This window comes from Magnolia sinica, chromosome 11, assembly GCF_029962835.1.
Source record: "Magnolia sinica isolate HGM2019 chromosome 11, MsV1, whole genome shotgun sequence".
NCBI lineage: Eukaryota > Viridiplantae > Streptophyta > Magnoliopsida > Magnoliales > Magnoliaceae > Magnolia > Magnolia sinica.
The window spans coordinates 46113031-46136990 of NC_080583.1; positions in this window are offsets into that span (position 1 = coordinate 46113031).

Genomic DNA, 23960 nt, shown 5'->3' on the forward strand with positions numbered 1-23960 from the left:
TTGATGTATGAGACCCTTGTGTAAGGTCCATTAAGATTGTATGTGGCCCATTGTGATTGTATGTGGCCCATTTTGATTGTATGGGGCCCGTTGTGATGTAATTATGGCCATTAATGAGGCCCGATGTTATGTATTTATGGTTTAGTGTGATGTATATTAGGCCCTTGTGTGAGGCCATGGGCCCACTATATGTTTGGCTCTATGTCGACCACCGCTTGGGAGCAATGTTAGTTAAATGTCCACATTGATGGGCAATGATGGTTAAATGTCCACATTGTGACTTTCCCTTAGGCCGATTGTTGAGGTTGATTGTCGAGGCCGATTGTCGATGCTGATTATCGATGCTGATTATCAGTGCCAATTATCGAGCCCGATTATCAATGTTGATTATCGGTACCGGTTATCGATACTGATTATGAATACATGATAGTATACCATCATGACACATGCCCATATGCATCATCTGCATGCTTGATATGAGATGTGGTCGTCCATTGCGTATGTCATTAGGCAAGTTGTTTATGGGACTCCCTGATAGGTGGAGTCGTCCCACATGAGTGTACGGTATGTGTAGGTTTGATGCATAACTGGATGGTATGACTCATGCATATCGCATTTTGTGATATGACCACCGTACGCCCTAGTGACATCAGGGCCGTAGCCTCCACAGGCATATCGTGGATAGGCAGATGGGACATCAAAAATCTGTTACTAGCATTGAGCCACCATAGATGGCCCTCAGTGAAAATCCCTAAACCCTTTTGGTACCAGAGGATGCCCCAATATATAGACCGAGTGAATATATATGAGTGCATGAGGGCCGTATACTAGTAGGCCGCGTCTCCCATTGTGTCGTGGTCGATTGGGAGGGGGTGTGACCTTACCCGCCTAAGTGAGGGGGCAATATCTAGGTTGAGTTTGACCATCTCGAGGAATGGGTCCGCTATCGATGAGCCGAGCCTGATATCGGCAAGCAGATAGTGAGGTCTCTTCCACTTACCTAGTTATGTGCTCGGATAGGGGCGGCAAACTGGCGTAGAGTGTAATAGACCTTGGTGATGATCCCAGAGATGTACGGTACTAATATGTGGACTTATTGAGCAGGAGTTACATACTCATTCATTCATTCATTCACTATCCACTCGGGCCAGTGGTGTGCAACTATTTGTTACGTGTACTTTCGCATTGATCAGGATTTTAGTTGGGGTGCATAACTAACCTGAGATCAGGAGTCTACCATATTGAGTCTGACTATCCAAATTTAGGAATGGGACTGGTTTGGATAGAAGTCCCTTGTGGTGGACCCCGTAGCCTGCAATACTACGTACTATCATCCCGACATCACACTTCAGCTTGGTCATTTCATTCGCATAGCATATTGCATTGCATCCTTAGCACATAACAGTTAGTTTACTGTGTTTTTGTATCGCATAGACTGGATAAGGCTGATGGCATTTATGGACTTACCGGTTTATTTCTGCATTACTCTGTTATTGTACGATTTATGGATTACCAGTTTTTTCGCTTACTCTGATATCTATATGCTTGGCACGTGCATCGCACACGCTTACACCATCCTCTAAGCTTTCTATAAGCTTATGCATAATAGATGTGTATAGGTGATGTTAGGTTGCAGCAACATTGAGCTTGGAGCGTGCAACGGTCTTATAGAGCTTTGATTTTCAATATATGTATATTTCCATTTTAGCATTGTATTTAACTGTTCATATTAGTGAATATGTGATGATCATGTTGTCTTTGTGATTTGGGTAAACTTGTGGTTATGCTTGTTATGAAACAAATTTATGTTAAAAATCCTCCTTGTAGGATCCTAGGATCAAAATCTGGCGTATGGACATTGGAAGCCGAGAATGGCGTACTACAGAGGCTGTCGACATCGGATTCAGCGATCGAGAATTTTGTGAGCCTGATTTCTGAGTTTAGGGCGTGACAATCTTAGAAAGAAGATAATTTAGCACCGCATGGTCCGTGTAGATGATGATCTTAGTTCCAATCAAGTAGGACCTAAATTTGTCTAAAGCTAACACTACGACTAAGAGTTCCTTCTCTGTAGTAGAATAGTTCACTTGGGTAGAATTTAGAGTTCTGCTTGCATAGTGAATAATGTAGGGCTTCTTTTCTTTTCTCTGGCCCAACACCACCCCAGTAGTATAGTGTAGCGACCTTGGAAATTTTGTGCTAATCTTTCCTTAGTAGTTGTTTTTGGGGTAATTAGCGCTATACTCAATTGCTTGTGAAATCTGCATCAATCACTTTAAATTGTATCTGCATGGCTCTAAACCTGTAGATTAGTTAGCGCTATGTTACTCTGAAATCTGGGATCCATCGCTAAATCCAGTTGTTCTGGAAAATTTTTGAAAGATCTGGATCGGACCTGGACCGCCCGTCGAAAGTCCGATAGCGATGATCTTAGGCTATTGCAGTCACCGTGTTGGGCTTGACCATCACCTCGAAAATCAAGTCCATGTGATGTTCTGGGTCGATTTGTTTGAGTTTGGAGTGAAGAGTGTGAGAACGGTTGGAAATTTATTGAGCTTTTATGAAATCTGAGTCGTGTCGCTTGCACGATGATTTTAAGCTATCTGACTGTTGGATTCTGACTCAATTTCACCCTCTGATCAGGGAAGGTGGCCCAGGCATTTTCCTTGTGCTTGTGGACCTGATCGAGATTCTGTGACCGTTGAATTGAGTGTGGTCCGCCACAGCTGATCTGAAGAGCTGGTCGGTACGAAAACTCAGCTTGACCTAGATCCATGGTCAGTGAGCTTAAGTCCGACCTTTCGTGGTTATAGGCCCACCAGAAGTGCTTCGTTGGATCGCGAGAGGCAGGTTTTGGTTATACCCTAAGTATACCTTGGCCCTGGGGTTATTTTCATCAAAGTTAGGCCTATTTATAGTCCTTAAACCCTAGCTCTCTTTTCCATACGAATTTTCTCTAACCCTAGCTTGGAAAGAGAGTGGAAAAGAGAGAGAAAGTGAGAGATAAGTTGGTGAATCATCTTGGATTCTTTTCGGTTCTTCTTCATCCTTGAACCTTCACTTTGAATCGTTATCCTGACGGTTCTGAGTTCATCTTGGGGTAAGTTAACCTAACCCTAATCTATGTTAGAGCTTAGAATAGTCTTGGTGTTGTTGTATCTCATTTCTATTCCTGTCTTAGGTTATTCTATCGCCGTTGACGAAGACAACTCGTCTAAATCAGTTCGGTGTTTCTTTTCTGGCTTAAGGTGCGGACTTTAAGTGTATAGGTTATGGTTTTCAAGGCTTTAAATGCCAGTTAATGATTTATTCTTGCCATGGATGAGATTTCACATGCCAAATGTTGTGTTTATATTGCGTTCCTGATATGCATGTGTTATATTGAGATTTGTGTATTCTATGTGTATGTATAAAGTACCGTATGCGTATAAAATATGAACATGTGATTGCCATGATTATTTGTCATGTATGTATGCTAGATGTATGTGCGACAACTCCTTGGCAAAAGGAATTGTCCAAATGTGTGTATTTCAACATATGCCATATATGTTGTTTTATGTATTCTAAGTGTTTGTAGAAATGTCTGAATGATTTAAAGTGTGATGTTTGAACCTAGTATGGGCATTGAGAAGCGATTCTCAACTCTGCCACTAGCGTGTATGATTTCCTTCTTGCTAGTTACATTCCTTGTTGTTTAAGTTCAAGCATTACTTATGCTTACATTTATGTTAAGTTGATATTCTTCAAATGCTTGAGTACCACATGATTGAGTTGTTGTTCCTTTACTGTTCTACATTCAATATGAATATCTGTCGTAGTGTAATGTGTGTGGGACTATGCATTAGTCCAGGGAATCGGTAATCTGCCTTAAGGTTGTGGCTAAGATTGCTTTCGCCGCAAAGGACGGAATTAGACGAACCCGAGCCGTATTAGAGTTGGCGGCAGTGGTTTGGCCACGCGGAGTGTTTGCGCACTCTATGTCGTTCAACCCAATGTGCGCTCATGCTAGTCAAGTTCGTTAAGTAACCCGATTATCTGATGTATGTTCACCATGTATGGACGCTACTGTTTGAATCTAGGGTACCGAGCTTACCAGTGAAATCCTATTAACCATGGTACCTTGATCCGCTAAGACTCGTGAGCCGGACATGGTGGTATGGGACACTGTGGTTGAGCTGTCAGCTTACACTGGGGTGACGAGCCTCCCCGTAGTGACCAGTGAGCAACCAAACTCGTGAATCGATTATGGTGGTATGGGACACTATATTCGTGCTGTCGACCTACATTGATTGGTGACGAGCCCTTTGTAGTGACCTCGAGCATACCTGGATACCGCAATGAGGTGACGAGCCGGTGTGATAGGCGTGCATTGATTGGTGATGAGCCCTTTGCTACGACCTCAAACCATATGATCGTATGAGATGCCTAGGATTGACGACCCTAGAATGGATCACTGTTTGGATGGTGATATGAGGAAGGTATCTTAGCTTCCTAATCCTGCTGTATGAAAAGGACTTATAACAACTTGGTAATCATATCCATGCACCGCATTTGCATGTGCTTTGTAGATGTGGCGCACTTTGAGGTGGTGTCATGCGTAACGTAAGATGAAGACGCTGAGGGTGTACGTGTGAGGGCACGCATCATTTTACATACATCCTTGCATTAACAAGAGTACTTAGGCTTTGTTTAATTGTTCTGCTTTATCATTACTGTTTGATTGAACTGATAACATGTTAACTAGTACCTTATTGTTCCACTGAGTTGATCACTCACTCCCACGTTCTGGGGCGGTGTTAAACACCCACCAAATTTTGTCTTAGGTTCTGATGTTGTAGACATGGATGCGACTTCTGAGGCAGAGCGGGAGATGGATGATGATGAGGCTGCTTTCTCTTATATGCAGTTTTCAGACGGGTTCTAGCGAGCCTCGTGCTGATGCGCAGGACTCTGGGATTATTTTTGGGATTTAAATGATGTAACTTGATACTTGTAATTTTTGATAAGTAACACTTTCATACGACCTGGTTTGTATATGTACTTCAGGGATTTGCACTTGTACACATATATTTCTATAAGTCTTTCGCTTGCTTTCTTCACTTATCCTTGAATTATATCTGTGTTTTGGCTTAATCTATTCCATGTTTTATGCACTAATACAGTCAACATACATCCATCATTAAATATGTTGCATAAGTAATGTTTTGGAACTCGGGAGCTGAGTTATGCTCGACCCTCGAATTTCAGGGCGTTACATATAGTCAGATGCATCACACATAATCTTAAAAGGGATGCTCCAATCGGGTGGCTGCATGATAGGTGTGGTAGTTAAAATGCCCTTAAGCTTAGTGAACGCTTCTTCGCATTGTTCAGTCCACTCGTATGGTACATCCTTTTAAAGTAGATTGCATAAAGGATGAGAGATATGATTAAAGTCCTTTATGAATCATCTATAGAATTTGACGTGTCCAATGAAGGATTGCAAGTCATGTATGCTCTTGGGTGGAGGTAGGTTAGAGATAAGATCAATTTTTGCCTTGTCTACCTCAATTCCCTTAGACAAAATTATGTGTCCAAGCACAATTCCCTTGGGAACCAAGAAATGACATTTTTCCCAATTCAGAACCAAATTCTTTTCCTCGCATCTCGTCAACACAAATTTAAGTTTTTCAAACACTCGCTGAAGGATGGACCTAAGACAGAGAAGTCGTCCATGAAGACCTCTAAATATTGCCCCACCATGTTAGAAAAATGTGGCGGGGGCATTACATAGTCCGAATGGCATCCTTCTATAAGCAAAGGTGCCAAATAGACATGTGAATGTTGTCTTCTCTTGATCATAAAGGGCTATGTTTATCTGATTATAGCCCAAATGTCTGTCAAAGAAGCAACAGTAAGAGTGACTGTCTAGCCTTTCCAAAATTTGATCAATGAAGGGCAAAGGAAAGTGGTCATTATTTGTGATGGTATTCAACTTCCTATAGTCAATGCATATTCTCCAACTAGTAGTAACTTTAGTTGGCACGAGTTCATTGTCGGCATTGCTACGATGGTGCTTCTGGACTTCTTAGGAACTGCCTAAGTTAAACTCACCCATTGATTGTCAGATATAGGGTATATGATACCCTCATCCAACAACTTAATTACCTCAACCTTAACCACTTCTTTCATATTTGGATTGATTTAACGTTGTGGTTGTCGGGAGGTTTTCACATTATTCACAAGATAGATGCGGTGAGTACAAATCAAAGGGTCAATTCCCTTGAGGTCCGCAAGCGACCATCCAAGAACTCATTTATGCTCAATGAGAGTGGAAATGAGCACACTTTCTTATTCTTTCTTAAGGAGGGAAGAGATCACCACTGGGTATGTCTCATCTTAACTTAAATAAACATATTTAAGATCAGTGGGCAAAGGTTTTAGGTCGGGCTTCTATGCTTTGAGGTTAGATGGTAGAAGCACTACATCAGATTGGGGTAATTTTTCAAATAATGGCCTCCATCGATTAACTTCAAGTACCGGCATAGCATCAAACAAGTCATTTATTTCCCTAATCATGTCATCATCTAAATCAAGGGAGTGGGCCAAGCATGTCTATAGAGTGTCAAATTATAAAGTCAGGAGTGCTCTATCTTCCACGAAAGAATCGATCATGTTAATGTCATGGGTATCATCATCATCCTCTAACTGTTTGTTCATGTTGAAAAAGATGTTGAGCTCCAATGTCATATTTTTGAAAGATAAATTCATAATTCCATTCCTACAATTAATGATAGCATTAGATGTAGTAAGGAATGAGCGACCAAGAATGACGGGTATTTAAGTGCTCATATCTATGATGGGTTGAGTATGCAGGACAATAAAATCTACTGGATAATAGAATTTATCAACTTGGACCAACACATCCTCAATCATCCCTCTCGGTACATGAACGAAGTAATCGGTAAGTTGTAATGTGGTTTGGGTGGGTTTTAATTCACCTAGACCCAATTGTTCGTAAACCGAGTAAGAGAATAGATTTACGCTCGCCCCCAAGTTAAGAAGTGCGTGCTCAATCTAGTGGTTCCCAATTACACAAGTGATGGTTGGGCTACCGAGATCTTTGTTTTTTTGTGGCACATCCTACTTGAGGATGGCACTCACTTGTTCTGTCAATTTTTTTTTCTTTTGTATGTTTTTCCATCTTTTGGTTGTACACAAATCTTTCAGAAATTTAGCATATGAAGGGATTTCTTTAACGGCATCTAGTAGAGGGATGTTGACCTTCACTTCCTTAAGCACCTCGAGAATATCCTAAGAGTTAGAGAGAGGTTTTGGTGCAATCAACCGTTGAGGGAATGATGCAATCGACTTACTTTGAAGTTTTGGTTCTAACCCATGTGGAGCATTTCTGGGTCTATCATTCTCATCTATTTGCGGGTCTTTAGGCTTTTCACCCCTCATCGGAATAGATTTGTCAATTATCTTCCTACTCCTAAGAGTGGTGATAGACATAGCCTGCTCCATCTGTTTTGAAGAGCTTGGGTCACTAATTTCATATTGCTGTTTTAGGTTGGGGAGAGGCTGAGCCAGAAGGATCCCTTTCTCTCCACTTGAATTTTTATTTCAAACCCTTGTATGGCCTTTGTAAGGTCTTGAAAGGCTTGCAGCATGCCCTGATTAAAAAACTCTTGGTTTTGTATATGTTTTAAGACCAGATCCTCTTGAGGTTTCCTTTGATTCAAAAATTGGTTAAGGATCCCTTGAGGAGTAGCCGTTTGTCCGTTCCTCCAACTGAAGTTTGGATGGTTCCTCCAATTATGTTTTTGAGGCAGGTCCATTGAAAGGTTTTTGGTAGTTGTTTACGGCATTTGATTGCTCATTCAATATCTCTTGAAAAACAGGAATTGTTGGGCAATTCTCATTGTATGTATGTTACAAGCACAAATACCACAAACAACTTCTGCAATATTTTCGGGTTCTACCTTCTTAAGTTCCATGGCCTCAACTTTTCTTGTGATTTTGGCCACTCTTGCATTTATATCATCTTCCTCTTTTTAAACATAAACTCCTCACATTTCCTTTGATTGAGTAGGCTTAGAAGTGGTAATTCCCATGATTGCGCATTTTCATCAAGTTTATCAAAATAATCCCATGCATCATTGGCTTCCTTATTCATGAATTCCACATTACACATCATCTCCACAAATTAGCGCATGGGTGAAGTCAATCTCTCATAGAAAAAACTCGTTATACGCCATGTTTCGTAACCATGTTGTGGACATAAATTTATGAGATTCTTAAATCACTCCCAACATTGGAAGAATGTCTCATCCTCTTTTTGCACAAAATTCATGATTACTTTCCTTAAGGTATTTATTTTATGATAGGGGTAGAACTTTTTAAGGAATTCCTTGTCATCTCAGCCCATGTGCCAATGGACATTGGTCTTAAGGAATGTAACCACAACTTATCATTTTCTTTTAAAGAGAAAGGAAACAATTTTAGTTTAACTGTGTCCTCAAACACATTTGGGAAGTGTAATGTAGATATGATTTCATTGAACTCTTTCATATACAAGCATGGACTTTGAAATTCTAGTCTATGAAACTTAGGGAGGAGTTGAATTACCCCTAGTTTAATATCCACAGTTCCTGCATTCAATGGAAATATCATGCAAGAAGGTGTACTCACCCCTGCCGGTTGTAAATAATCTCGTAGAGTACGAGGCGGGGGTGCATTCTACACCTCATTTTCATCTTGAACTTCCTCAACTAGAGGTTGAGCTTGATTTGCAGCCATCACTTCTATTGACTCAGAGGGTCTTAAGTGGTGTCTAATCCTGTGATGGATAGGCAACCATTTGACTAATCCTCCTTCATTCAAGAGACGTAGAGTTTTATCATGAACCCACTTGGGCATGAAACACTCTCAGCCCTCAAGTAACTAAACAACTAAGATTAAAAAGAAAAGTAGAAAAACTAAAACAAATAAGAGATCTACAAAAGATAAGAGAGAGGGTTGGAACAAAATTATCAAATAAGAGCTGCTATGTTATGATCATATAAAACAGAAAACAATGTTAGTTTCTAAAAATAATTTTTTAAAAAATCCTAACCTAAAAACATAGCAGAAAATTAAACCTTAATCTTAACCTAATTCTAATACCAATTAATTCCAGAAAAGCGTAGCGGTAGTCCCCGGCAACGGTGCCAAAAACTTGTTTACAACCCCAAGTGTAGGGTTGCAATGTAGTAATAACTCGATAAGATTGTTGATGGTCAAATATTGCATATTAGACCCCAGTTATTGCTTGGTTTTACATACATGATAATGCTTAACGCTTTATTTTAATGGTGTTTGTGTTGTAAGGTGAATTTAAGAGCTTGGACTGAAAATATGGGGCCCACCTGATATTTGGATATGCTTAAATTTTGGTCTTAACCCATTAAATGGGATGACAAAATGGATGAACGGAGCAGATTTCTCACGAACATCATGATGAACCCCATAGGGGGATCTTCACGCATACACTCAACGTGCACCGGACTGAGAGTCTGGTTAACACGTTGAAGACCCGATCCCTTTCTTGGAACGGAACCAGCGTCTGCACACAGACTGCCGACCAGGTGTAGTGGGACACCATCATGGTCCCGATGGATGATCAAGACCGTCTATTCAACTCAGGGGGTGGCCACGACTGTACCCATGGTGTCTTCTTAGTCCCATGCACGCGTACACAGGATGAATAGTGGGGTGATTTGATACAGTGAGCCGCACCAAAACTCGACCAAAGCCACTCCTTTCCAACTAAAATTTGGCAAGGAATCCAATGAACGGGGTGGATTTCTCTGAAAACATCACTGTGGGGCCCACCAAACATGTTATCGTAAGAGTTTTCACATGCAACGCATGTCCAGGAAAATCGGACGTTGCGGGGAGTTGTATGGCCCAGATCACGCTTAGATCTTTGATCCGAACCAACCAAAAGCTTGGAAAGGGTGTCTTTACCCCAACCATGGAGAAAAGTCAGATCGTGGGTCGATCTTTTGGCCAAAATCTCCACCCAAACACAAGTTGGGTTGTGTTTTTGTTGCTGCGTGCGCACGGTGCACAAGGAGCTTCCGCACCGACTCCAGCAGCCTCTCCACCACCTCTAAACTGACCTCCTATGCCTATAAAAGGAGAGAAGAGAGAGAGCTTGAGAATCATCAATCCTAGGAGCTTGGATGTGAGAAAGATAGAGAGAGAGAGAGAGAGAGAGAGAGAGAGAGAGAGAGAGACGTGGAGTCGGCCAGCTTTTTCTCACTCTCAAATCCGAACTTTTTAACGAAGTTCAGATCATATTTGGTTTGAGAGATAAAGAAACCATCAGGTTGCTATTTAACTTGTAACCCTAGAAAATAATTCAATTCTCCAACCATGCTCATTTTAAATTTTGACTTCATAAGATCTGCAAACTCAATAGTTATGTTAGTAAAGGTAGATCCATAAATAATATCATCAACATAAATTTGAACTATTAAAATGTGATCATTATGTTTCTTTACAAACAATGTCTTATCAACACTTCCCATTATAAAGTTATGACTTAGTAGAAACTTAGTCAACTTTTCGTACCGTGCCTTGGGAACTTGTTTCAAACCGTAGAGTGCCTTTTTCAGGCGGTAGACATGATTAGCATTCTTAGGGTCTTCAAAACTCGTTGGTTCTTCAACATACACTTCTTCATGCAAATCGCCATTTAAAAATACTCTTTACATCTATTTGGTATATTTTGAACTTTCTAAAACATGCAATGGATATAAATAGTCTGATTGATTTAAGACGAGCTACTGGGGTAAAGGTTTCATCATAATTGATGCCTTCAATTTGAGTGTACCCTTGTACATCCAGCCTAGCTTTGTTTCTAATAATATCACCAAATTCATCAGACTTATTTTTAAAAATTCATTTTGTTCTGATAATATGTTTATCTTTTTGTCTTGGAACTAAGTACCAAACATCATTTTTGACAAATTGATTGAGCTCTTCTTGCATCGCAACAATCCAGTTTTCGTCAGAAAGGGCTTCTTTTACGTTAGTCGGTTCTATCTGAGATGTAAAGCACACGTAATTACACATATCTTTGTCCTATTCACCCCCCCTCTAGGACATATAGCTTGGCCTTTTCAGGATGGTCTTTAACAGTCCTCAGTTCAGAGTTATTTTGACTTGATGAAGTATCTGGTTTATCAATTAGAAGAACTTCATCATTTTTTGAACTTGAGACATGTGTATTCAAGTGATCGTCAATAACCACATTAATGGACTCTTGAATTACACCATTCCTCTTATTAAGAACTCGATACACTCGACTATTTAGAATATACCCTAAAAATATCCCTTCATTACTTTTGGTGTCAAACTTACCCAGATTTTCTCGGTCACGTAAAATGTAGCACTTGCTGCCAAAAATACGAAAGTATTTGACAATAGGTTTCTTATCAAACCACATTTCATAAGCCATTTTACCATTTGATTTTCTAGTATAAATGCGGTTAATTATATAACAAGTAGTATTTACGGCCTCGGCCTAAAGATTTTTAGGGAGCTTCATACTATTTAACATTACATTTGCCATTTCTTGAGGCACTCTATTTTTTCTTTTTACTATACCATTTTTTTGTGGTGTTTTGGGCGCAAGGAATTCATGTAATATTCCCTGATCACTACAAAACTTCTTAAAATCGCTATTTTCAAATTCTGAACCATGATCACTATGGATGTTAGAGACTTGTGATTCTTTTTCTGTTTAGATATGTTTAAGTACCATTTTTTACTTCATCGAGAATTTCCGATTTATCTCTTAAGAAGACTACCCAAGTGTACTTGGTTAAGGCATTAATAATTACCAGTATGAACTTCTTGCCACCTCAACTCTCCATTCTAGTCGGTCCAATAAGATCCATGTGGAGAAGTTCGAGCGGTTTAGATATGGCATTGGAGTTCACCTTTTTATGAGCACTCCTGGTTTGTTTGCTAATCTGGCATTTGCCTCATATTTTGTCTACTTTCTATATTTTGGATAAACCTCTTACTAACTCTCCTTTGCTCAATCTATACAAGTTACGGTAGTGTACATGTCCGAGGCGCTTATGCCATAATTCAGTCTCATCGGTATGGACCATGTAACACGATAGATTAGATGAGCTTGAATCACTCACAATGTAGCAGTTTTCAGAAGTTCTGCAACCAGTTAATATTATAAAACCATTTTTATTTAGGATTTCACAACCTTGGTGAGTAAATTTTTCACTATGATTATTATCGCATATTTGAGAAATGCTTAATAAATTGTGTTTTAACCTTTCAACATATGAAACATTCTCAAATTGAGGGAGGTTAAAGAGTTGAACCGTACCTTGGCCAACAATTCTGCAGTTGCTACCATCACCGAATGTGATTGAACCAGTAGTCATATCTTTAAGATTGGTGAACAGACCCTTGTCGCCTGTCATATGTCTGGAGTAACCACTGCCTAGGTACCACTTTGAATGGCTCGAAGCTTTGAAAGCGGTGTGAGCAACCAAGTAAGTAACCTTAGGGACCTATTTCATTACAGTCTTAGGTTTAGGAGTATAGTTGGTCTTCTTATGTTTGTAGTTGATATAAGATCGACCCACTGAGTTAGATTTTAAGAGCTCCTTAAGTAAGTCAATAATTTTCTCAGTTAAAGGATTATGATTCTGATTTTTATAGTTGATATGGTTGCTTTTATGTTTTAAGGTTTGAAAAGTCTTAGCATTTTTAGAATAGTTTTGATTCAGACTTTTCCCTTTTGAGTTTGAAGACTCCCCTTTCATAAATTTGGGTGGAGTATTCTTATGTTTGGGAAGAATACTTTTATCGTAGCCCAATACGGATCAGTCGCCACATTTTCTGGATCCGGATAAGAGTTTTTCTAACTTAGGATCACCTTGGGCATACCTCCATGTGTTTTTAAACTCAAAAGCGAAGAGACTTCAAGTTTTAGCATTTCATTTTTAGATTTTAAGTTTTCAACTTGGGTGCTTTTGAAATCTAAGTCGCACTTAGTTTTTTTAAAACAATCTGAAATGTGAGATTTTTTAAAAACAAGATTATCAATTTTTTTTTAAAGTTTTGAAAACCTTTCTTTCTAAAGTTTTAGTTTTACAGTAATTTTGCAACTTTCCTTGTACAGGGCATTATAAGCATCTTAAATATCTTCTTCATTTTCATGATCACTATTTAGATTTTCTTCACTAGTTGAATCATCATTATCTAAAAAGTGAACTTGGCTAGAGTCATAAGGGCTTTAACTTCATTAACCGACTCGGTTTCAGAATCTTCTGACTCAGAAGAGGCTTTAGAGCAAGAAGATTCATCCCAAGTAGCTAACATTCCTTTCCTTTTAGGTTTGTCCTTTTTAGGACATTTGTTTGCTAGATGCCCATATTCATGGCAGTTGTAACATTGACTGTCTTTTAAAGATTTTCAAGTTTTGGATCTAAATCTTTTCTTTTCATTAGGTTTTTGCAAATCAACCCTCTTTTTACTTTTGAAAATCTTATAAAACTTTTAAGCTAAAAGGGCTATATTATCTTCAGAATTTTCTAAATCAGAATTACTATTTTCTTAAGAAATAAGTTTAGGAGATTTAAGGGCAATGGATTTACCTTTGGGAGCTTTAAAGTTTTAACTCATAGGTCTGTAATGAGCCAACTAATTCTTCTACCCTCATATTATCCGTATCACAAAGTTCCTGGATCGCAGTCACCTTTGAATTGAACCGTTCAGGCAGTGAGCGTAGTATCTTTGCACATACTTTACTTTCTGGGATTCTATCACCGAGACCCCATATAAAGTTGACAATGTCATTCAATCTTGTATAGAAGTCCATGAAAGTTTCACTTTCTTCCATACGTATTTTCTCAAATTTGGTTGTGAGGATTTGGACTTTAGATTTCTTGACAATTGTTGTTCCCTCGTGTGTCATTTCTAAAATATCCTAGGCGTGTTTTGTAGTATCACACAATATAATTCTTTTGAATTCATCCGGTGATAGTGCGTAAGTAGTTGCACTTAGAGCCTTTGCATTGACACTACTCTCACTTTTTTGAAGAGTGGTCCAAGAGAAATAAGGTGTGACTTTCATAGTTTTGGATCCGTTGGTACCAGTTACTTCAGTGGTAGGAGGGGTCCAATTACTCATTGTGGCTTGCCACACGCTCTCATCCATGAATTTTAAGAAAATCCTCATTCTGGCTTTCCAATAGGCATAGTTGGAGCCATTAAATGGTGGAGGCCTAGTGATTAAAAGGCTATCAAAATTTGACATCTTAAAAAGCTCAGATCGATTAGCTCAGGAAATAAATCCAAAAAATAATTAAAGCGAGCTATTAGGCTCTAATATCACTTGAAGAGGCGGAGCTACAAGTCTTAGAGGGGTGGGGGTGAATAGGACTATGCTAAATTAAAAATTAAATGCGAAATTTAAATAAATATAAATAAAGATAACACATAAACAATCCCACAATGCAGAAATGTAAAACAACTTCAAATGTACAAGTATTGAGAGGTTGATATAGATGTTGTTCTAGGGACAACCTTACACCAAAAACCAATGGCTTATGGTAGGACAACCTGATTCTTAGAACGGTCTATGTATCAAAATCTCAAACTGATATAGAGGAATAAAGAAAAGAATAGCAAAGAAAGTAATTAAGCTATTACAACATTCCCATACTTAGATTAAAAAAATGACAACATTCTCCACAATTGCATAAAGGGAAATTACAATATCCATACAATGAAATAATCAATCAATCACCACAAGACCAGACGTTATAGTGGTTCGCTTGTGTGTACACCAACTGTTTAGAAAAACAGCTACACAACTACTCCACTCCTAATATCCTTACGTAGTGGATATTAACGTTCACTATGAAATAGGTTTTTCAAGGTTCACCTAATACCCTCACAATTGTGTCTTTCAAGTGGGCTTACATAATTCAAAAACCCCACACTCTGAGTTTTCTAGATCGTCTCAGACAAACCAAAAGAAAGAGATTTTTCTGGCACAATCTCAAAGAAACCAAAAGAATGAATTTGCAAAAACTATAAAATACTTATCTGGATATTCTCCTTTGTTGCAGCCTGGTAGAACCAATTCAAAGTAGAAGTTCAACGTAGATGTTCAATGTTCACACTCACTTATGAAATGGTTCTAAGTTCTAAATTAATTTTAGATTAAATCACCTTGGGCTATCTTGATTTGATTTTGATTCCAAGAAATGGGAAAATTTCAATCCCTTCTTCAAGTAAGATTGGAATATAGAATACAAAATAAAATACAAAAAGCTAATTAAAGAGAATATTAAATGAACACTAAATAACTAAAGAATATCACTAACTTACCTCTCAGAGTGGTGTCTTGATTTTGCTTGAATTGGATATCAAACTTTAAAAATCATGCTTTATTTATAAGTGCAGAAATCATTCCTTCGATTGGCCCAGAGGACAGCTCGACTGGTCGAAGGACCAACAAACTTTTAAAAATTTAGGCACGATAAGATCAGGCCATTCCACGACTGGTCGAAGGACCTACTCGATCGGTCGAGTGGCTTCCACGACTGGTCGAGTCCTGTCCACGACTGGTCTTGTGGGACTCATTTTAGTTGCTAGACTTTGAGTTGAGCCTGTTGGACTGGTCAAGCACTGTTCAATCGACCGGTCGAGCAGTCTCTCCAGGACTGGTCGAGGCTTTAACAAAAAATTCCAAAAATTAGTAACAAACTTAGAACTGGTAGAGAATTTCTTGGACTAGTCGAGCCAGTACTAGGACTAGTCGAATATAGTCAAAGACTAGTCAAAAAACAGACTATGTACTTATAAAATGACCCAATTAAATTATGTATTCAAAACGACCTATCCTTTGGTCAATCTAGGGTCATTCATACCTTATAAGCGATATATGAACATTGAATCTTCTTTTGCTTCGGTTGATAGTTGTTCTTTAAAGTTTACGAAGCTTGAGATCTTGACATATGATGAAGCTTGAACTTGAGACATTTTGAAGCTTGAATTTGAAATATATTAAAGCTTGAGCTTGAGGTACTTAAGTTGTACTTCACTTTAAGCTTTGAGTACCAAAGTAAAGACTATTGTTTTGCGTTAGATGAAGCTTTGAAATCCTAAACTTTGAAGCTTAAAGGAGTGGACTATCCCATGGTATTATACTTGAGCATGTATATCTCTTGATCTTGCATTTGAAGTTCTTGAGGTAAAGACCTTTGTTCTTGTACATTAGATGCACAGTCTTGAATGTGTAGATGAGCTACACAAGACACAGTTTTCAAGAGGTTTTAGCACTACAAAATTGGACAATCATAGGACCTAGAAAACATAGCACTTACAAAGCACCATGTCTAGACCAACTCAATCTAAGGAGAGGGGTAGAATGTATCTCCTGAAAGAGGATGAAGATATCAATTCTAAAGTGACTAATCTCATAAGAAAATTTGAGGCCATGGAATTAAAGAAGGATATGGTTAATGAAACTGTTTGCGATATTTGTGATTGCAACATTCACACAACTGAAAATTATCCAACAATACCTGCCTTTCGAGGGGTGTTAAATGAGGAATCTAATGCCGTGAAAAATTACTAAAGACCTTTCAATGGACCTACCTCCAATACATACAATCCTAGTTGGAGAAGTCATCCAAACTTCAGTTGGAGGAATAGACAAACTGTTACTCCTCAAGGTTTCTTTGATCAAATTCCAAGTCAAGTGAAACCTCAAGAGGATCCAGTTCTAAAACATATTCAAAACCAAGAGCTTATCACTCAGGGAATATTGTAAACACTTCAAGAGATTTCAAAGGCCATACAAGGGTGTGAGATAAAAAATTGAATTGGGGAAAAAGAGATTCTTCTAGATCAACTTTCCCCAATCCTAAACCGCAATACAAAATAAGTGATCCAAGCTCTTTAAATCAAATAGAGCAAGCTAAGTCTATCACCACTCTTAGGATTGGAAAGATAATTGACAAATCTATTCCAGTAAGGGCTGAAAAGCCTAAGGACCCAGAAAAGGACAATGATGATAGACTTAGGACTGCTCCACAAGAATTGGAACCAGAACTCCAGGGCAAGCAGATTGCTCCATTCCCCCAACGGTTGGTTGCACCGAAACCTCTCTCTAACTCTCAGGATATTCTAGAGGTGTTGAAACAAGTAAAGGTCAATACTCCTCTACTTAATGCTGTAAAACAAATACCTTCATATGCTAAATTTTTGAAAGACTTGTGTACGACCAAAAGACGGCAAAATATTCAAAAGAAAATATTCTTAACTGGGAAAGTGAGTGCCATCCTAAAGCAAGATGTGCCCTAGAAATTCAAAGATCCCAGTAGCCCAACCATCACTTGTGTAATTGGGAATTACTGCATTGAGCACACACTTCTTGACTTAGGAGTGAGCGTAAATATGATTCCCTAGTAAGTGTACAAATAGTTAGGTTTAGGTGAATTAAAACCCACCTTAACCATATTACAACTTGCTAAATGTTCTGTTCATGTACTAAGAGGGATAATTGAGGATGCATTGGTCTACGTTGACAGATTCTACACCATGTGGATTTTATTGTCCTAGATATTGAACCCATCAGTAACATTAGCACTCAAATTCCCGTCATTCTTGGTCACTCATTCCTTGCCACTTTAAACGCAATTATCAATTGTAGGAATGAAGTCATGAGTATGTCTTTTGGGAATATGATATTTGAGTTAAATTTCTTTTTCAACATAGGCAGATGGTTAGAGGATGATTATGATTTCCAAGACATTAACATGATTGACTCTTTCATGGAAGATAGAATACCTTTGACCTTATCCTCTGATCCTTTAGAGACATGCCTGCCCACTCCCATGATTTTGATGATGATATGATTAGGGAGATGGTTACCATGCTTGATACTGTGTTGGTACTTGAAGTTAACCAGTGGAGGCCACAATTTGAAGAATTGCCCCAAACTGATGAAGTGCCTCTACTGTCTAACCTCAAGCCATTGAAGCTTGACTAAAACCTTTACCCTCTGATTTGAAATATGTTTACTTAGGTCAAGATGAGACATACCCAGTGGTAATTTCTTCCCACCTTGAACAAGAACATGAGAGTATGCTCATATCTACTCTCATTGAGCATAAGGGAGCCCTTAGATGGATGATTACGGACCTCAAGGGAATTGACCCTTCGATTTGTACTCATCGCATTTATCTTAAGGATAATGCGAAGACCTCTTGGCAATCACAACGTAGACTAAACCTAAACATGAAGGAGGTGGTTAAAGTCGAGGTTCTTAAACTATTGGATGTGGGTATCATATACCCTATATCCGATGGTCAATGGGTGAGTCCAACTCAGGTGGTTCCTAAGAAGCTGGAATCACCATCGTGGCTAACGTAGATAATGAACTCGTGCCAACTAGAGTTATTACTGGTTGGAGAATGTGCATTAACTACAAGAAGTTGAATACCGTCATGAGGAAAGACCACTTTCCTTTTCTCTTTATCGATCAAATTTTGAAAAGGTTAGCTGGTCAGTCATATTACTGTTTCCTTGACGGGCATTTGGGCTACAATCAGATAGAGATAACTTCTAAAGATCAGGAAAAGACCACATTTATATGTCCCTATGGCACCTTTGCTTACCGAAGGATACCATTCAGATTATGTAATGCTCCTATCACTTTTCAACGATGCATGATGAGTATTTTTTTATATGGTGGGGCAGTATCTAGAGGTCTTCATGGACAACTTCTCTTTCTTCAGTCCATCTTTCAGCGATTGCTTAAAGAATATTAAATGTGTGCTAAAAGTATGTGAGGAAAAGAATTTGGTACTCAATTGGGAAAAGTGTCATTTCATGGTTCATAAGGGAATTGTCCTTGGACACATCATCTCGTTCAAAGGAATCAAGGTGGATAAGGCAAAAATTGATCTTATCTCTAACCTATCTTCACCCAGGAACATACGAAATGTGCGATCCTTCTTAGGAAATGCCAGTTTTTATAGAAGATTCATAAAGGACTTTAGTCTCCTCTCTCGTCCTTTATGTAATCTACTTCAAAAGGATGCACTATACGAGTGGACTGAGTAATGCCAGGAAGCTTTAACTAAGCTTAAGGGCATGTTAATCACTGCACCTATCATACAGCCACCCGACTGGAGCCTTCCTTTTGAACTTATGTGTGACACGTCTGATTATACTCTTGGGGCAGTTTTAGGCTAGAGAAAAGAAAAGAAGCCCTACATTATTCATTACGCAAGTAGAACTGTAAATCCTGCCCAAGTGAACTACTCGACTACGGAAAAGGAACTCTTAGCCATAATGTTCGCTTTAGACAAATTTAGGTCCTACTTAATCAAATCCAAGATCATCGTTTACATAGACCATGTGGCGCTCAAGTGTCTTCTTTCTAAGAACGATGCTAATCCTTGCCTGATATGATGGATCCTCCTACTCCAAGAATTCGATTTAGAAAAAAAAGATAAAAAGGGAGTAAAGAAGTAATGGCTGACCATCTTTCTCGCCTTGATCTCCCTAATTCCCCTAGACGACACATATTAATGACATGTTTCCTGACGAACAACTGTTCAAAGTCTCTCATTCACCTTGGTTTGCTAATATTGATAATTATCTTGTCACAGGTTTCATGCCGACACATTGGACTGCACAAGATAAGAAGAAAATTTTCACCGAGGTGCGCAAATTCTTCTAGGATGATTCGTATTTGTTTAAATATTGCCCAGACTAAATCTTAAGGAGATGTGTGCCAGATGATAAGCATCAGAGTGTCATCTCCTTCTATCACTCTCAAGCCTGTGGTGGTCACTTTTCTACTAAAAAGATCACGGTTAAGATTCTACAGTGTGGCTTTTATTGGTCCACTATGTTTAAGGACACTCATGAGTTTTACAAAGCTTGTGAGCATTGTCAAAAATTGAGAGCATTGTCCCATCGAAATATGATGCCCTTGAACCCCATCCTTATCATAGAGGCATTTGATTACTAGGGCATTGATTTCCTGAGACCATTCCCCCAATCCTTTGGAAATCTATATATTTTGCTCGTCGTAGACTATGTCACTAAATGGGTCGACGCAATTCCATGTCGGAACAATGACCATCAAACGGTCATTAAATTCTTAAAAGAGAGCATCCTTTCCTGGTTCAGAATGCCTCGAGCCAACATTAGTAATGGGGGCTTACATTTTTGTAATAGGTCATTCAAGAATTTAATAAAGAAATATGGTATCTCTCATAAGGTGAGCACACCATACCACCCACAAACAAGTGGGTAAGCTGAGATTTTCAATAGGGAGATCAAACACATTTTGGAAAAGACTGTTAACCCTGACCATAAGGATTGGTCAATCTGATTGACTGATGCTTTATGGGCTTACCGTACTGCATTTAAGACCCCTATTAGAATGTCTCCCTTTAGACTTATCTATGGGAAGGCCCGCTACTTGCCTGTGGAGTTGGAACATAGAGCCTGCTGGGCAATCAAAATTTTAAATTTCAATCTGGACAACGCTGGCTGGCTACGTAAACTTTAATTAAATGAACTTGAAGAAATCCAGAACAATGTGTATGAGAACTCGAGAATTTACAAGGACTGGATAAAGGCATTTCATGACCAACACATTCTTCGAAAATCATTCACGCCAAGTCAAAAAGTCCTTTTTATAATTCTCGATTACATCTCTTCCCGGGTAAGCTCCGATCTCGTTGGACTAGTCCTTTCACTATTATCAATGTTTATCCTCATGGGGTTGTCGAGATTCAAAATCTAGAGAATGACAATGAGTTTAAAGTAAATGGACATCGATTAAAGCCATTTGTTGAGAAATTTAATTCAGAGGACATATCCATGCCTCTGAATGATCCTGTTTATAAGGATTGATCTCCTAGTCTGATGGAAGTATAGGTAGGTTGACTGCTTTCATAGGACTAAGGTAGTTTGCTTTTTGTTGTTCTAAGATAGTCAGCTTTATGCTGTTAAGATAGTTTCTTTTTCAGATATTTTAGGATAGTTTGGTTTCATTGGTATCACACTTGTGCTGATCCACCTTCACGCTGAGATCTCTTTGGAAAAAAAAATTCGTTCAATTTCCTCATCAGGTACTATCTTTCCATCACTTCTCCTTTACTTTCATTGTCTCATATGCATTGCATGCTTATATCTTTTACATTGAGAATAATGTCGATTTTAGGTTGGGGATGGGAGATTAGGTTACCTAATCAGTATTTTTTTGGTCTTGAGCAAAAATTGTGAAAATTTTAAAAAAATTCTAGATTTTTTGGTGAATTCGAAGTGATTTTGACTCCCATCTTCGATTTCGAAGTATAAAATATGTAACGTTAATAATTTATGACTCTTGGATTAGTTAAGTTCGAATTGTTTGAAATGGCCAAGCTTATATGTCCTTGGGGGGGGGGGGGGGTGAACAAGACTATACCAAATTTAAAATAAATACAACGAAAATAAAGAAAGTGAGATAGCCAAATAAATAAATCAATACACAATGCTGAATGTAATCTCAAAATATTGATTGTTCTAAGGACAACCATGCACCATAAAAATGGTAGGGCAACCTTACTAGAACAATTAGAAAAATTGAAGCTCAAACTGATAAAGAGATAGCAAGGAATAAATTGTAAAAATATAAATCTAAACTATTACAACATTCCCCACTGAGCTTTGAAATAAAATGATTACAATCATTCACATTCACATATACATCCCATAAATGAATAACTAAAGATATGAAATATAAATCACACAACCACAAAACACAAGGGATTATAGTGGTTCACCTGTGTGTAAACCAATTGTTAATAAACAACCACACAACTACTCCACTCCTAATATCCTCACACAGGGGATATCAGCGTTCACTATCAAAGATAGGTTTTCCAGGTTCACCCAAAACCTTTACAATTGTGTCTTTCTCTGTGGGCTTACATAATTAAAAAACCCCTCTTCTGAGTTTTCCTGGCTCTCCTCAGATAACCAATACAATGAGATTTTTCTGGCAAATCCCAAAAGAAAACTAAATGAAAGTAAATTACATAAACGTAAAATACCTGACTTTCTCCTTCGTTGTAGCAGCCTAAAAGAACCAAGTCGGAGTAGAGATTTGAATGTCAAAGTTCAATGTCCAATACTCACTTTATAATGGTTATAGGTTTTAATACATTTTAAATTAAACCAAATGGGGCGTAGCTCTATTTGATTTTGATTCCAAGAAGACGGAATATAGCAATTCCTCTTTTCAAATAAGATTGGAATATAGGAACAAAATCAAATAAGAAAAGCTAAAGAAAGAGAATATTAAATACGCACACTTAGCTTAAAATGGAGCACAGACTTATCTCTCAGAAGGTCAAATTAAATTAGCTTGAATTTCATATTTTATTCTAAGATTCGTGCTCTATTTATAGGTGAGCAAATCACGTCTTCGACTGGTCTAAAGAACTCTACGACTGGTCGTAGAACCAACAGATATTTGAAAATTTGGATGCGATAAGATCTGGCGGTTTCATGACTGGTCGTAGGTCACCTTCGACTGGTCGTAGGTTGCTCACGACTAGTTGAAGCTAGCCGAATTTCAATATCGTACTTTGAGTCGTAGGTCTATGACTGGTCAAAGCAACAGTCAACACTGTTTATACGACTAGTCGAACAGACCCTAAGACTAGTCGAAGCCTAACAGAAAATTTCTGAATTTTGAAACAAACTTACGACTGATCTAGAAAATTCTTAGACAGGTTGAAGCAGTGCTAGGACTAGTCGAACAAAGTCCAGGACTAGTCTTAGAATAGCCTAAACTCACTTATATAAAACACATGAATTATGTATCCAGAATGGCCTACTCTAAAGGTCAACCTAAGGTCAGTCATACCTCAATAGTGAAGTAAGAACATTAAAACTTAGAGACGAGTGACCTTTGAAAGTAATGAAGCTTGAAGTCTTGATGTAGTTTAAACATGAAAGCTTCTTGAGATCTTGACTTGAACTTGAAAGCTTCTTGAAATCTTGACTTGTGAATAGTGCTTGTCAATCAAAGCTGATCTTGAGTAGAGCTTTGTTCTTCACATATGTAGGCTTCATAACAGTGTCTTTGGCACCACAAATTTAATAACAAAAAGGGGCTATAAACTATAGCACTTACATTGTTAATTCATGGTTAGAAGTTTTAAACATCGATTGAGTCATGATTACACATGTCACATCTAGCTTACACATTAAAACTTCAGTTCAATATTGAATTGTTAACCTGGTAATCACCAAGTATGGAAGGAGCCAACTTGGGGAATTTATCCATTAGGTTCTTTGAAAATAAAGAGAGAAGAATATCTAGCTAAAAAATAGTTGTGTTCGAAAACGGCTACTTGTTAAAGATCTTTAAAAAGGTTGACAAAGCATGAAGCCATCGATGGAAAAATTAAAAGCTAGAAGAATAAGAAGGCTGAACTGTAAGGCAAGTTTCAGTTTAGGTTGGGTTATCTAAGAATGCTCTATTTAATTATCAATATTATCATGAAAATTGACGATTGGACACTTAATAATGATAAGCTGAGGTTACACTATACACCCATGGAACTCAATGTTTAGAATTCTTCTAATTTATGGATTAATACTTTGAAATTGACCAAGAAGTTTACTGTGTGCTTGAGTTTAAGAGAAATTAATGCCCAACATTCATATATATTAGAATTCTATTGTTTAGATTATTTTTCAAAAATCACTCGACTTTATAGAAATTGTCCTGTAATTTTCACAATATTTTTCGCATACTTTGCTCGGGACTAACAAAATGCTGGTTAGGGATTGTGTTGAGGGTCAAATATTGCATATTAGACCCCAGTTATTGCTTGGTTTTATTTACATGATAATGTTTAATGCTT